A 16237-nucleotide genomic window follows, 5' to 3' on the forward strand; every position below is an offset into this window, starting at 1 on the left:
CCATGTGATAGTTGCATTCCAGCCTGAGATATTGGAGTTGGCAGTCGTGTGTGTGAGGTGTGATTGCTTGTGTGTGTCTCTCTCTTTTACTGATGAAGACTGTTGCTGAAAGCTTTATGTAAGTGTCTTATCTGCACCTACCTGCAATTTGACGTCTCCTTTACGTTAAGTAGCAATCTGTCTTTTCCTATGTTGTTGATATTCCTACCTGGAGTTTCCACTCTTTAAGCAGCTGAATGAAGTAGAGATGAGTAAGAAGCTAATTCACGTGGTGGTAGAGTGTGGAAGAGTGGTAGAGGTATGTGCACAACAGGGAGTTTCAAAGATGGAAGCCGTAAGGACTTTGAGAGTTCACATTTGTGCAGTTGAAAGAAAATGGTGTCCAAATAGCACAGACTATAAAGTAGCCACTGAAAGTAATTGCAAATGATCAAACTTACTCTCTGGACGCAGTCTGGGGGTGGACATTCACATGAGGGGCAACTAAATGGAGATGAAGCATATATATAAAGCAATGTTGTGGTTGCAGCGTATCTGCAGTACAACATGGCTGATATCACATTGTGTCTGATAGTGAATCATAGCATCTCAGCAACTGTCCAAAACAACTCCTCACTCCTGTCGGGTCACAGTGCTAGAAAATAAGTTTCCCTTATGTGTTGAGTGGGTGTCGTGTCCATTTTATTATTTAAATTGTATAAGTTATGCACCAATTTTTTCTCTGATAATTCTTTTATTTTAACAGTATATTTCTTATCCATATTTAATATATTACTTCCCCTCCAAATTTTTATGAAATGATTTGTAATTGAATATAACAGTTTTGCTGGTAGTTATTAGAGCACCACAGAATTCATTTTTGAGATGGTTAAAGAATTTTTATTAACAAGCAAACACACTACAAAATTGTAAAATGAGTAAAAGAGAGAAAAATATTTGAGAATCGACTTAGTGAAACATTAAAGAATTAATATTAACTACTGAATTTTCAAGGTATTTTGAAATATGTTTTATATTAATGGATCAAAGAGTCATTTAAAAATACAAGTGAAATTTGTCTTATTCTTTTGATATCTGTATGCTTGAACAGTACTAATCTCCTCTACAAGTAAACTGTGAACTTGTTAGAACTGCCATTCCTTTTTAATAGAAGAGAAGAAGTGCACAGCAAAAAGTGTAACTTCAATAAGATCAGGGTACACTATTGCACAGCAAGAAGTGTAAACTTCAATGAAGTTTAACATTCCAGTATCTGCAAGAACGAGTGAGTATGCATGTTACAGAAATGAGCTACTGACAGTTTTTGTATCATGTGAAAACTGTAGAAAATTCCATTTTGAAGCATTCTCTATAGATGCATCCCTCCCCCACAATAGTTGTGCCTACCACTGATTATGTTGTTACCATCTGATGTTTTGTAACAACAAGCTTGCTCCATTATCAGCTATTATCACACGCACCACTTGCTCTTTACCACTTCAAGTTCATTTTGTTACACTGTAGGACAGAAAAATAATTTATCACATAGAAAGCTTATATTATACCATGTCTTACACTGATATTCAATTTCCTGCAGTTTATTGGAAGTTGGTGAGAGCATGCATCAAATTTCACAGCAGTTTTATGTTCATACATATCTCCTCTTGTTACTTTCTTCTGAATAAAGGATTTTTCTTATAGAAAGATTGATATCTGAGCTATTTCTTTAGTTGCAATTTTTAATGCTGTTCTCTGTGCTCATGTCTGATGCTCCCAGAGTTTCAACAAGCAAGTATACACTGAGGTGACAAAAGTCACGTGATAACTCTTAATTTCGGGTCGGACCTCCTTTTGCCTGCCACAGTACAGCAACTCAACATGGTAAGGCCTCAACAATTTGTTGGAAGTCCCTTGCAGAAATACTGATCCATGCTGCCTCTATAGCCATACATAATTGCAAAAGTGTTGCCAGTGCAGAAATTTGTGCACAAACTGACTTCTTGATTATGTCCCATAAATGTTTGAGGTTCATGTTGGGCACCCTGGGTGGGCAAACCATTCGCTTGAATTGTCCAGAATATTCTTCAAACAAAACACAAACAGTTGTGGCTTAGTGACATGGCACACCGTCATCCATAAAAACTCCATCATTGTCTGGCAACATGAAGTCCATGAATGGCTGCAAATGGTCTCCAAGTAGCTGAACATAACCATTTCCAGTCAGAGATCAGTTGAGACAACCCAGAACATTGTATGTAAACACAGCCCACACCACTATGGAGTCACCACCAGCTTGCACGTTGCCTTGTTGACAACTTGGATCAAGGGACCGATGGCCTTTGTATTCTGGTCCCTTCAATGCTCATAAACCAACCAACAACTTTGGTCCATGGCTTTGACAGGCCTGCACCACACTCAAACCCTACAATCAGCTCTTACCTACTGAAATTGGTGGTGGTTGTTGTTGCTCTATGGTACAAAACATCTGAGGTCATAAGTGCCCCTAGCTAAAATCAGGACTCAGACTCATCTGACCATGCCATAGTGTTCCAAACGTCTAGGGCCCAACCAATATGGTCCCGAGCCCCAAGAGAGTAGCTGCAGGTGATGTGCTGTTAGCAAAGGCTCTCGCGTCAGTCATCTGCTGCCATAGCCCATTAATGTTAAATTTCACCACACTGTCCTAAACAGATATGTTCATTGTGAGTCTCACATTAATTTCTATAGTTATTTTGTGCAGTGTTGCAGGTCTGTTGACACTGACAATTCTATGCAAACACTGCTGCTCTCAGTCATTAACTGAAGGCCATGAGCCACTATGTTGTTCGTGGTGAGAGGTAATGCCTGAAATTCAGTATTCTCGACACACACTTGACACCGTGGATTGTGGATGTGTCTAGCTCTAACTGCAAATCCATGTTCAAAGTCTGTTAATTCCTGTCATGCAGCCATAACCACGTTGGAAATTTTTCACATGAATCACCTGAGTGAACTGCTCTTTTATACCTTGTGTACTCGATACTACCATCATCTGCATATCACTATACCATGACTGTCATCACTTTAGTGTACCTACTGTAAAGTAACATTCCGAAGGCGAGTTCTATGATACTCCTATTAATGAATTTGAATTTTGTTGAGGGTGCAGAACATCAAACTCAAGAAATTACATATAAGTAACTATTTTTAATGTAACTAGATCATTTTGCACCAGTTATAAGAATTTCACATATGTGATTCCTGTACCTTTTACTATCTAATATTAATGTAATCCTTTCATTAGTGTATTATCCAGGCTGCTCATACACAAACATCCCTTTTTCAGAATTGTTTATAAAATATTTGCACATAATACTACAGAACTTACCTCTTTATCTCATAGAGTGACAGCTCAGTACAGTTTTAAATGTCTGCCACATTTGTTTCACTTCTGACTGCATCAGCACACACATTTTTGTCATGGAATCCTCTTTGATTCATGCTACCACACCACATTGCGATTTTTAACTCCAACAGTTGTGTGACATCTGCTTACATTTGGACCTTCTTTTCACCTTTCTGAAAAGTCCACGATTGCTTCTGCAATTATGCATTGTCTTTCATCCAATTTTGTAGTGACACAGTTGTTCATATTGCCCATTTTTCAAGATATTTCTGTTTAAATCATACACTGAACATTGACAATTTCATGTATTTGATTTATTATTTACGGTTTGTGAGATGAAAATCATGAATGAGCACATCATTTGTCTAATTCAGTTATTTAGTACTTCCAGTCTTCTATGATAGATGTTAAGTTGAACTTAGAGTTTTTCCTGTGCCACATAAAAATCAGGTATCATCATAAGCAAGTAGTCACTTAATAGATCGGCTCACCTAACTTCATATTTATTCGTACACAAAAGTGAGCGGTTTTTCAAAAGTGAAGGTTCCTTTACATCTCTAATATCCTCATGAGATACTGACCTGCCAACTTGGCTTCATTCTCTGTCTAAGATGCTTTTGAAGTTGTCCTTCAAGTACCTTCTGAATTTATCCTGATGAGACCATTTGGACTCTGGTACTGTCCAACCACCAAGCAAAACTCTTTGGATATGATGGGTATTGAACCTGGGTCTGCATTAAAGCCATCAGATACATTGACTATTTATCTACAGACTGTCACATTTACTGAATCTTAGTGCCCCCCCCCCCACCCCTCCTCCTCCTCCTCTTCCTACACCCATCCAACCCAACACTGCTCCCATGGCAACCAGTCCATCTACCACAAAAGAGCATTGGCACAGCCAGTCTAGGTGGCACCATACAGGGGTATAAGTGTGTGTTTGCGTATTTCATGGTACTCTAGCTTGTCAAAGTACAAAATCCAAAAGCTAGCAAGTTTTCTTCCTTTTTGTGTGAGCCTATCAGCAACTAAATGCTTCCTAAAGTATTCAAATTCTGTCTCATTGTTAGAATGTCCATGGATGAATACATACATGTCATGTACTTCCAGTATCCCATCCCTGATTATTAAAAGTATATATCTGTTGCATATCCAACATGATTTCTTCTCATATCAGGGCCGCATGATGAGAAAATTGACCTCTTTTCACAACTTCTGTGATTTCATTGGGTGTTTGTCTCTTTTCTCACAAATGTATGACAATCATTCTGCAAACTGAAGTGGAATTCCCCTCAATTGATGTATAGACTCCGTGGAAAATGTAAATAAGAATAGCCAGACAAGGAGTTGAAATTCAATCCTCCTGCATCTGAGTCCAGTGCCTTAACCACTTCGAGTATGTAAATATTACCTTTAGGATATTCAGTTGACAACTGTATGTAAACTCTTCTCACAATGAAAGTACACGAGTCATTAAATGTCTAATATTCTGCTTTTTATTTTCAAAAAGCATACCGATTCAACCCAATGAGTACTACTTTCTTACATGAAGAGATTCCACTTTGTGGAGAAAGCTCATCAATTATAATTCCTACTTTCCTATAGAGGTTTCACTTTGAGGAGAAAGCTCATCAATTACAATTATGTTTTGCTCCTGAACGTTGATATAGTTTGACAGATGCTTTAATCGCATAATGTAGGAATGAATATGCAGCGCGTAAGATTTGGTTATTTGTTATGAAAAAGTGTTAGAGCCACAACTGATTAGTATTAGTTTCATAGGAACATGTCTACTCAAACTATTAGTTCTGTTGAGGTGGTTGAAATGAATAAGACATGCTTTATACAGATAGCATAAGAGTAATTAAACCCTTCCTGCTGTGCACTGTAGTTTTTCATGGTATGTTATTGTTATGTGTATGTAAGCGGACTGTTGGCAAATTAAGGAAATGGCAGGGTAAAAAATGTATGACTTTTATGCTGCCGGAACTCATTTTCCTGTGCAGTGCCTAGTTGATATAATCAATCGAAGTATGGCATGTTTGTTTATTTTTCCCAGCAAAGTTTATTGCTATTTTGGTATACATTACCAACTGACATATGATGGTTATTTTAAACACAGTGTGCAAATTACACATATTTAGTTCGTTTTCTATTTTATTTGAATTTTGCAGTTGTCTTACACAACATATTGGCCATTTAGTTCTCATTCCATAAATAATATTTTGTTTTTGTGTGGCTATTTTTTCCATGTTGCTCATATGATCTGCAGAAAGCATAGGAGTACGGATTTTTGTTTGTTTTGACACATCTGGAGGCTTTATAATATGCTGGAATCCTCTATTTTACAATACACGTTTTTTAATTTATGATGCATTATTACATATTATGTTTTGTTACTCAATTACTGGGATGCCCGGACACATCTGGAATCATTAGTACTGCTTTAATGTACAATTTCAGTTTATAGTATCAACCTTATTTACTGCGATAGTTCTGTAATCTGAAATGGGGCCGAAAATATAACGACAAAGAATGAATTGTATTCTGTACGTTTATGACAAAATGATAAGAAAAGAACAATTTGGATTAACAGCAACGAAATCTTGCGCGATCTGAACCCACGCAGCTCTCTTCCATACAGCCTTACAAAAGTCTCCTGGTTTGCAGTCACTGTGTTTAAACATTAACTGTCGGCAGCTATCTGTAAGCCCTGCAGTCGTCTCCTTTTATTTGCTTTTTCTTTCTCTTGTTACTTCGTGTTCATGGAAATTAGTTCTGCATGCACACACTACATCCACCTTTTTACTTACAGATTTCAATAATTAAAACAATACAAAACTAATTTTCTCTAAATGGTGATAACGGCAAAGCTTTTATTATACTTCGATAACCACATCATCACCGACACCCCAACCATACGAGCTGCGCAGTACTTTCAAATTTCCAATATTTTCATTTTTGCTCCCACTGAGTAAAATCTACAGATACATTACTTCTAACATCTGAGAGCGTCCAACACTCTTTGGAAAAGTTCGTTTTGGTTGATGTCGATAATGTAGGAATGTCGTAGAATTTCGATCTCACAGGATCCTATGAAGACTAAAAACAGATCGCTTTATAGTACATGACTACATGTCAACGGACAATCACGGTACGTGAAAGTCGGGTGATTTTACACTGGACATCTCGTCACGTCATGCCAAATCGCTTGGCCCAGTATCGAGCGGCGAAGTGAAATTATGCGATACCATTCGTGCTACGAAAGGCCGGGGCATAGTACGATATCGGAATTGAGGAACTAGCAATGTTAAAGTTTATCAACAGCCAAAGTAAGCCTCGTAACGGATATTCTTGATCAGTTTTGTATGGTAAATTGTTGAGAACTAAAACAACATTTCAAAACACCGACGTATATTTGCTGACGAAAATATATACAGGGTGGTCCATTGATAGTGACCGAGCCAAATATCTCACGAAATAAGCATCAAACGAAAAGACTACAAAGAACGAAACTCGTCTAGCTTGAAGGGGGAAATCAGATGGCGCTATGGTTGGCCCACTAGATGGCGCTGCAATAGGTCAAACGGATATCAACTGCGTTTTTATTTTAAGTAGGAACCCCCATTTCTTATTACATATTCGTGTAGTACGTAAAGAAATATGAATGTTTTAGTTGGACCATTGTTTTCGCTTTGTGATAGTTGGCGCTGTAATAGTCACAAACATGTAAGTACGTGGTATCACGTAACATTTCGCCAGTGAGGACGGTATTTGCTTCGTGATAATTACCTGTGTTAAAATGGACAGTTTACCAATTGCAGAAAAGGTCGATATCGTGGTGATGTACAGCTATTGTGATCAAAATGTATGATGTTCGGTATCCGGGATGACAACATCTAAGTGTCTGGCTGTTACCTTATTTAAAGAAACAGGAAGTGTTCAGCCACATGTGAAACGTCAACCACGGCCTGCAACAAATAACGTTGCCCAAGTAGGTGTTTTAGATGCTGTCGCGCCTAATCTGCATATCAGTAGCAGACAAACTGCGCGAGAATCGGGTGTCTCAAAAACGTCGGTGTTGAGAATGCTAGTACATCAACATCGATTGCATTCTGTACCATATTTCTATGCACCAGGAGTTGCATGGCAATGACTTCGAACGTCGTGTGCAGTTCTGTCACTGGGCACAAGAGAAATTATGGGACGATGACAGATTTTTTGCACGCGTTCTATGTTCAAACGTCCCTCCGTTCTGTATTTTAATTTACAAAACCGACCTGTTACCTACTGTTAGTCTAAAATTGTGAGCCATATGTTTGTGACTATTACAGCGCCATCTATCACAAAGCAAAAAACGTGGACCAACTAAAACATTCATATTTCTTTACTTACTACACGAATATTTAATAAAAAATGGGGGTTCCTATTTGATATCCGTTTGACCTATGGCAGCGCCATCTAGTGGGCCAATCATAGCGCCATCTGGTTTCCCCCTTCAATCTAGATAAGTTTCGTTCTTTGTAATTTTTTCGTTTGACGCTTATTTCGTGAGATATTTGGCCCAGTCCCGATCAATGGACCACCCTGTATATGAAAACACACCAAATAATATTTGTAAGGGAATGCACAGAGCCCATTGACCTTATCAATGGATAAGAAGAAGAAAACATGAAGAAAATAACGTTCTAAACAGCTGTTTTTCTCCTTCAACAGAGCTGACGTTTTTACTTACCAAGAGGTTAGCTAATAAAAATTGCTTCATCAATTAATGTTCTTATTTATGCACAGAGTAGGCATCAGCTCTATTTTGTTATTGTAAAACCTGAAGTACCTTTCACTTTTAGACATTTGGCCTCACTCATGAAAGAACACTCAATAAAAAAAATAACAAAGTCGTCATGGAATATTTGCAGTTTTTCACGAAAACAAAGCAATATAATAAAACCAACACTGAGAAGACACTAGATTACTATGACAGGAGTGAGCGAGAGGAAAGAGGAAAACAGGTTAACTTCCGATGTTAACAGATGACGACTCGTCTCCCCCCGCACCAATGTCACGTGACAGAGCACAACGTGATGTGGCTTCACAGTCAGTGTGAATTGATATTAAATGTCCTGCTAGCTGATAGTTAAAATACACTTTTGCTTAGTATTATTGCTGTATTATTGCTAGTGTTGTTTATTCTCTATCCAATGATTTTGACCATTTTCAGCTGAAGACATTGTGAACATTAATGTATACTTTATGTACAATATCTACAACACATTCGCCTAACATAAAAAGTCCTAGAATGTAACGTGAATGAGTTATGTGAATAAAGGGAATGAGTAGATAGCTTGCAACGTGCACATTGAGCATTAGGTATCTCTGAAAAAGATTGGATGGTTTCTTTTGTTATTTTATTATTGGTCTCAAAATAGTAAGTTGTGGAAATATGTATTTTATATCGTCATAAACTTTAAACCGAAACCGAAAGGAAACAGCAATATTTATAACAAGTCAGGAACAAACCCTTTCATTGTTGGTTTTCTTTCCAGAGGCTTACAGCTACCTATACTTAACCCCAGTGGTGGAATGTGCAAACTTTTACCAATGTGGTGTCCTATAGCCTTCTTACTTACAAGTGTAGTAATAGTAACTAAATTGAATACACAAACTTTATGTATATAAATTGAACTGTTTAATTACAAATAAATTTTATAATTAATAGTTGAGCATTATGAGGAATAAAATAAAATGGAAACAACGGTAATTAAACCTGAATCGACGAAGTTTTCGTCAGTGCATTAGACCACTTGACCACAGTGCTGTTACGACAAAGGTTCCTAAAAGAAATCTGTCATACTTTATGTGTAATACGTTTTACTTTTTCTTATGACCCATTGAGGCGAAATACCCTAGGGACTTGAAAGAAGCATTAACCAGCATGTACCCATTGTATTATTTTGTCTATAGTTCCCGTCAATGGACTCAACGGCCTTTAGGAAATCAAGAAACATCTCTTATATTCTGTAACCTGTGGCAAATGATTGACTGCAGATTAAATATTTCTTCAGAATATGATCTGTACTTCGTTAAACCACCTTGATATTCACCTAAATTACTCTCAAGTGTTGTTTACACTCTGTTTAGTATAATCTTGGAGAACATGTTATGTCCAGCAAAAAAATTCGTCTGTAGTCTTTTATATCTTGTTTATTGCTTTTGTTATGTAGCGGATATATCAAGTTCACTTTCCACTCTCCTGGGAGCCAGGTTTTCTCAGTGATTAATTTTCATTCACTTTTTTTTTGTTGTTGCTAGAGACCCTTTCAGAAGTTCTGCTGTAATAGTCTTCTCCACTATCATTCTAAGGTCGTAATAACTTCTTCGACAGTTAGGGCTAAATGTTCTTAAAGATATTTATCAGTGTATGAGTAATCAAATTTATGGATTGGTTCTGGACAATTAAGAAGCTGATCAAAATATTTTGCAAGTATTTCAAAATTTTCTCTTATGTAAACAAAATCTGTGAGCCTCATCCTATGCCCATGTTGTTGGATTTACATTTCAAGTACATCTACCCAGTTCTTTAAATCTCCCACTCTCCTCCAAATATCTGCTGGAAAACGGTCTCTTTAGCAGATCATTTACAGAAAACCCTTTCATACTAAATTTCCCCATATACTCCTTTTTTTACCACTGTCTAGCCTATAGCCTTTTGACTTCGAAGGATAGTAATTGTAACTAAATTGAGTGTGTTAATTTTACATATATGAATGTAAGTGATAAAATATACTCAAATTTTGTAATTAATAGTTTAACATCATAAGGGATAAAATAAAATGAAAAATGCCTGTTGGTAACAGTGGGCATGAAACTCGAGAACGATAAATTACCAGTTTACATGTTAAGACATGCAACTAAGGTGAAGTCACAGCTTGTGGCTTTCTGTAGTGGCATTCTGGGCGACCACTAACAAGGACACCACAGATTTAAGGAAGCTGCACAGCTCTTAACACAGTGCCAAATGAAATCATATGGGTGCGTATTAATGTTGTAGTGCAGGTTATAGCATTAGAGCTGCAACAAAAGTTAAATACAAGGAAGATGAAACCCAAATGTTACATTCAAAAATATGTTTCCCACAGGGATAAATAAGTGGCCAAAAACACATCTGTTAAGGAAATAACGCTATAAGACGAAAATGTTGTCTACTATGGTAAACTAACCAACAGTTGATATGTATAAATATCATTTGCACACTCATCTCTCTTCCAAGACTTCAGAGTCTGATTGTCCTGCTTGATGTAGTCATTTTTAATAAGCAGTATTTAGTTTTACATCGCACTCAGGAGCTATTTCCTGCATATAATCCAGTGTTTATTGGTATCACAAATCAGAAAGTTACATACTCGTATTAAGTTTATTTATTTATACACCCACTGACATCGAATCGACTTCAGCAGTATTAACACCACGCTAACTGCAATAGAGCGCTCGAGTTTCAACATAGACCCACTGGGGAGCAATGGTAGAAGTTAAGTTGTACCTTTTGAGCAGTGACAAAAGTTAAGTATCTTAAATTGCACCACTGAAAACCGAGTGGTCACACATGCAATTTCACTGCAACTGCAGCATACTCTTAGCTTTGGCGACAGTTTTATTGCATCTGTGAACCTGGCTTTAGACCACTCAGCCATGTTACCAACATAAAGAATCCTTTATGGTCAACAACTGCCAAATACGCTACATGCGAGTCAAAAAAAAAAAAAATATTGGCCTGGTGCAGTGAGAAATGTAGCACACATGGTGCCAGATGGGATGAAGTCACAGCAGAGCATGAACAATCGAAAACAGACAGCAGTGTCCTTTATCTGAGTTGATCATAGCATAGGTAACCACCATTTCAGCACTTTACACTGGTTTCTACTTAGCACGAGGAGACAGAGCTAAAAACATGTTTCATCCATTATATTTGTCTATTAGCATGCATTCAAAGAGAAACCACCTAATGTTAATGCTACTTCCGATTTGCATTCAAAGAGAAATGGCATAATTTTAGAATGATTTCTGAATTTCATTCGAAGAGAATTGCATGGTTTTAGAGCAATATTTACTGTTTGCTTCAGCACAGAAGCACATGAAACTGTCCACCACTGCTTTATCCATAAAACATAAACATGACAAATTTGGTTAAGCAATTATCAGCTATCAGATGTGTGCTCCCTTAGATCAAACTTTCAGAATCTAAATCAAAATGAACATTAATTAAAATAAAGTTTTACATTTTTCAATAAGTAATTCATAAGACTTTCTTCCACATAGAAATAAAAATTCTGATTTTGAAACACTCACCCATCACATACCACAGAATCTTATCTTAGATTCTCTGTAATTTCTAATATCTATTAATGATGTTAAATTTGAACATCATGAGGTGAAGTAAGAATATAATCATATTTCCTTCCACATAGGAATAAACATTCTGCATTGGAAAGTAAGGATTGTACCATGGAGAGCTACGTTGTTTTCTTTGTTGTTTCTAATAGCTATTAATGATCTATGATTTAGTATACCACAAGATGAAAATGTTTTATTTTACTGATGTTACAAGTAAAGAAATAACAGAAGTTAAAATTGCTATTGCTAAAGGGTGGCTAATGAAATAATTTAAGATATCGACTTGTGGTTAACACAAATTTTGACTTAATTTTGTATGCACAATTGATTACTTCTTGCAAAACAAGCAGTAGTAACAAGTTCAAACAAGGAATCAAAAATATTGAGCTTGAAACATCTGAAGTTAAGAAGATTAAATTAAAAACGTATTTGACTAAAACATGAGAGGTTTAAAAAATAAAATCAGTCGTCTTTCAATTTGTTTGGGTGAACTATAGCCAAAAACTACATGTTTCTGAACTTTATCTGCCCACAGATATCGGATATTCAATATGGATGGATATAAATTTTCGTCTAGTTCCTGCAGAGTAAGTGTTGGAAAGGAGAGACACTACTTTGATATCCTTCAGTTTCGTAGAGATCAACGTTTTGGATCTTCTGCTGCATGGAGGTATACACAAGGAAAGCTAAAAGTAATAGTCACAGTCTAAAGGGATTCTTCCAGATTTTTGAGTTATTCATCAAACAACTTGATGGATGATTTAACTTTTCAATTCCAAACAAAATTATATAACCCTGAGTGCTGATAATAACTACAAAATTTTGAGCATATCTGTTCCAAAGTTACACTTGAATACCTTAACATTTTGTTTAATTTAATTAATGACTGGTGACACTGCTATTGATTCCATTTCTATGAATGAACAGCACGAGATTGTAAATTCATACTGTAAGTTCTGTATATAATGGCCTTTCAGATCACAATGATCAACTGTTGACTTTTAATATTAATACATATGACATAAACAAATGGACTGAAACCTATAAGGTTAATACACAGAAAATAAATACAAGTGTTTCCTAAATACAGACTGAAAAAATGTATACAACAAGTTGAAGTTCATAAAAAAAAAATGTATTCCTTAACACTGCCATAGGATACTTTGCAAACGATTGTGCAAAGAAATTAATATGTGTAAGTAGAATAATGTTGTTTAACCTTGAATTACTGTATAGGACACCATACATAATCAAGAGACTCAGATGATGGTAGGGTTGAAATACATTGCACAGCTGTGCTATAAAATTCCAAATAAAGTCTTATAGCATTACAATGTTTCTTTCACATGTTTTTAGGAGTACAAGCTAAGAACTATTTTGAGCATAGCAAAAATTAAGAAAGAAAAAGAATCTGGATGGAGAAAAAATTTCTTTAAAGATAGTGAACTGAGGCAAGACAGTCAAAAAACTGCAGACACATTTAAAATTTGTGTTTGAACACTTTCTTAATATGTGACAAACTGTTTCTAAAAAGCACTGCAAAACAAATTTAATAAATTTCAACTACATCTTATATCTCTAAAAGAATTTTATAAAATTCTTAACTTTATTAAAAATAAATATTCCTTTCATATCAGATTCAACATTAAAATAATCAAATACTTCGAAATACATGAAGTCATTTGTGGAGCTTGGTTCCAAAAGGTAGCAGACCCAACTGGGCAAATTATTGAGTAAAGCAGAAAAATTCCCTGTAGTCACAATAGTTCTCATATACAAATCATAGTTGATACATAGTTTGTCTGGAACACACTGATATGTCTTTTTGAAAAATTTAAAGTATTCCTAATTATTATCAGAGTTATTAGAACTTTAAATTTGGATTTAGTACTTGTTGTCATCAAAATTATTTTAAGAGTGTGCAAATGATACTTCATGAACAAATAGAACTCAATACTAACATATTTTGTGACATTTATTGCAAATGACTTTAGAGGACATGTTTAGCAATCAAAAATTTAATACATAACATATCTTTGTCTTGCTTAGAGCAATATATCATATATTAATTTCCTACTGGACCTTCTAGACTGGGATTTAGTTCAATTCATACATAATTATTTTGACTGAGTTTTTAAGTGATACTATATTAATAATGATTATACATACAGGAATTAATTTCTTCTGAGATTACCAATATTTGGTTCAAAATATCAGTCATCGTAATGAATGGCTATGTTATCCACACCTCCACGCTCATTAACTACACATACATCATTATAATCTACCACACTTTTGTAAAAAGGGATTTGGTCCAATTCATAGCCCATTGCAGAAAGTAGGGATACCAAGTCATTTTTCTTTGCTTGCTGTACACTACTATTATTTGGTAAATCTTTTACTTGAGTCAAAATAAGATCATGCCTTACCAATTCTGATCATTTTGTGTTTGCATACTTGTCTTGTCACATATGATGCATGCAGATCAACATAGCTGATGTATGATGAATGTTGAGACTTTTAGCTTCATTAGTTTTGAAGGTTTTTGACTTTGGAACTGATATGTGACTGAGTTCTTGCCTCCTGATCCAGGAAAAATCTGAATTCATAGAGAGTTGTGTTCCTACAGTCTGAAATATAATGTCATGTTTCTCTAGGAGCATTACAGTTCCACGTTTTTGGAGCTTCTTTTCTACAATAGGCATGTATAAATGATCATGTACAGGGAAGAACCACTTCGTCTGAAATCTGTATTGTGATGTAACCATACACAACAGGAATAAAATACAATAATTTTTGTTTTGAGATACACAGCTGTAAGAAAACAATCGAATACACTTAATATTAGTTGCATTAAAACATGGTTTTAAGACACTTGAAGAAATGCCACAAACATGGACTAATTTCTTGTGGACTCCTAGAACCTTCACTCTCAAGCCACCTATAAAAATATGTCATTTATAGTGAATTTTGCTCTCCTCATGAATAACTATTCCCAATATGTGACACCATAATTGGTGTGTATAATAATATCTATTAATTTCTATATTTGATAAAAGCTGATTCTCCATCAAATCAAAGTTCTCTATTACATTGCCATTTTAAAATGTATTAGGATTTTGAAAAAAAGCCTTTGCTTTCAGTTTATGGACAAATCTTTGCACAAAAGGTGTTTACTGATTTCCTCACCAGTAGCACCTTTGAAACGAACTTTGAGTGCTATGCAGACATTGCAAGGTGTCCTTTTTTATCTTGCTAAACCCTCAGATTGAAGTCAGTATCAAAAATCAGAAAAAATTTTAAAAAAGGGAATTAGAACTTGCTTCTTGGTATGCAGTGATCCTAACAGAAACTTTAGACGTAAAATGAATCCTATTTTTAACTGTCAACACATCATATCATATCATATCATATCTACTAGATAATTAATTTGTTGTCCACCTTATAATACATTGCATAAGTAGATTGCATTGCAGTTGTGCTACCAGCTGCTCTCTCCTTAAAATGAATTACATATATTGCATAGGTTAATTTGCAGTTAAGTATTTTCTTAATTGTTTCTTTTTTCTCCCAAAGTGCTGTTCTCTGCATTTAAACATTGTTATGTGAGCTATAGTTTCAGCCTGTAGGGTCTTCATATCAACACCGAGCCCTGTACCACCTCTTGTTTCAGAAACTGCTGCCACCAGTGGTCATTTTCTCATCAGCTACATGCTCAGCCTTTCTTGCCCCAATATTAAATATGCTTAGGAATGTAGATCTACAAAGAAGGACCTTCCCCTGAAGAGCAGTTTTTATACTGTAACTTATAGTTTCCTTTTTGCCTAAACATTCTTTCCTACTTTGATTAGGCCTTCTTCATTTGAAATAACTCACTTCAGCACACCCCATTAAAAAGTTTCTCAGCTCACAGCACCTGTATTGTTTCAATATCTCTTAATTTCATGTAATCTTCTGACATGCATAATGCTTTGCGAAACTATCGCTATGTTTGAATGTGATTTGAGGTTTTACACTTGCAGTAGCATAATATTTTTCGCATTTCAGAACACTCTACTTCCACATATTTACAGATCTTTTGCGTTTCCTTGGGTTTTCTGTAAATTTAGGCCCATTGGTATATTCATCAGACATTTCAGAATTCATGTTAATTGTTCACCATAAATAAACACAACAGAAAATACTGAAATGTTACATGAAATAACAAAATTACAAACTGAAGACAGCCATTACTGAAACTGTAATCATAATCACACACATTGGCTCACTGCATTTTTGGTGTCACAGCACTTAGCCAGATCAGTGCAAGAGGATTTAGTAATTATTGCTATGAAAGTTCAAATGGATTTGACACATTCTGGAGCAAAATTCTCAAGACTTCTATGTGATTTGGTACTTTTTACAAGAAAATATTAACTTTTTAGAGCCAACAAGCCATTTGATAGTGGATGCCATTTCTAAGTCGATTTTTGAATTTGGTACCTT

The 16237-nt window shown here is 35.5% G+C and overlaps 1 protein-coding gene across 3 annotated transcripts in view; it reads right to left on the bottom strand.

Moving 5' to 3' along the window:
• Positions 1-6339, bottom strand: part of LOC126251831 (F-box/LRR-repeat protein 2-like) — a 68229-nt gene extending 61890 nt beyond the window's left edge. For 2 of the 3 annotated variants that reach the window (XR_007545794.1, XM_049952496.1), the window contains exon 1: positions 6178-6339. The gene's annotated coding sequence lies outside the window, so the exon portion shown is untranslated. Of the gene's footprint in view, positions 1-3346; positions 3538-6177 lie in introns of all 3 variants that reach the window. The other variant, XM_049952502.1, reaches the window with a different exon arrangement.
• Between the last annotated feature and the right edge of the window lie 9898 nt (positions 6340-16237).

This window comes from Schistocerca nitens, chromosome 1 (genome assembly GCF_023898315.1).
Source record: "Schistocerca nitens isolate TAMUIC-IGC-003100 chromosome 1, iqSchNite1.1, whole genome shotgun sequence".
Lineage (NCBI taxonomy): Eukaryota > Metazoa > Arthropoda > Insecta > Orthoptera > Acrididae > Schistocerca > Schistocerca nitens.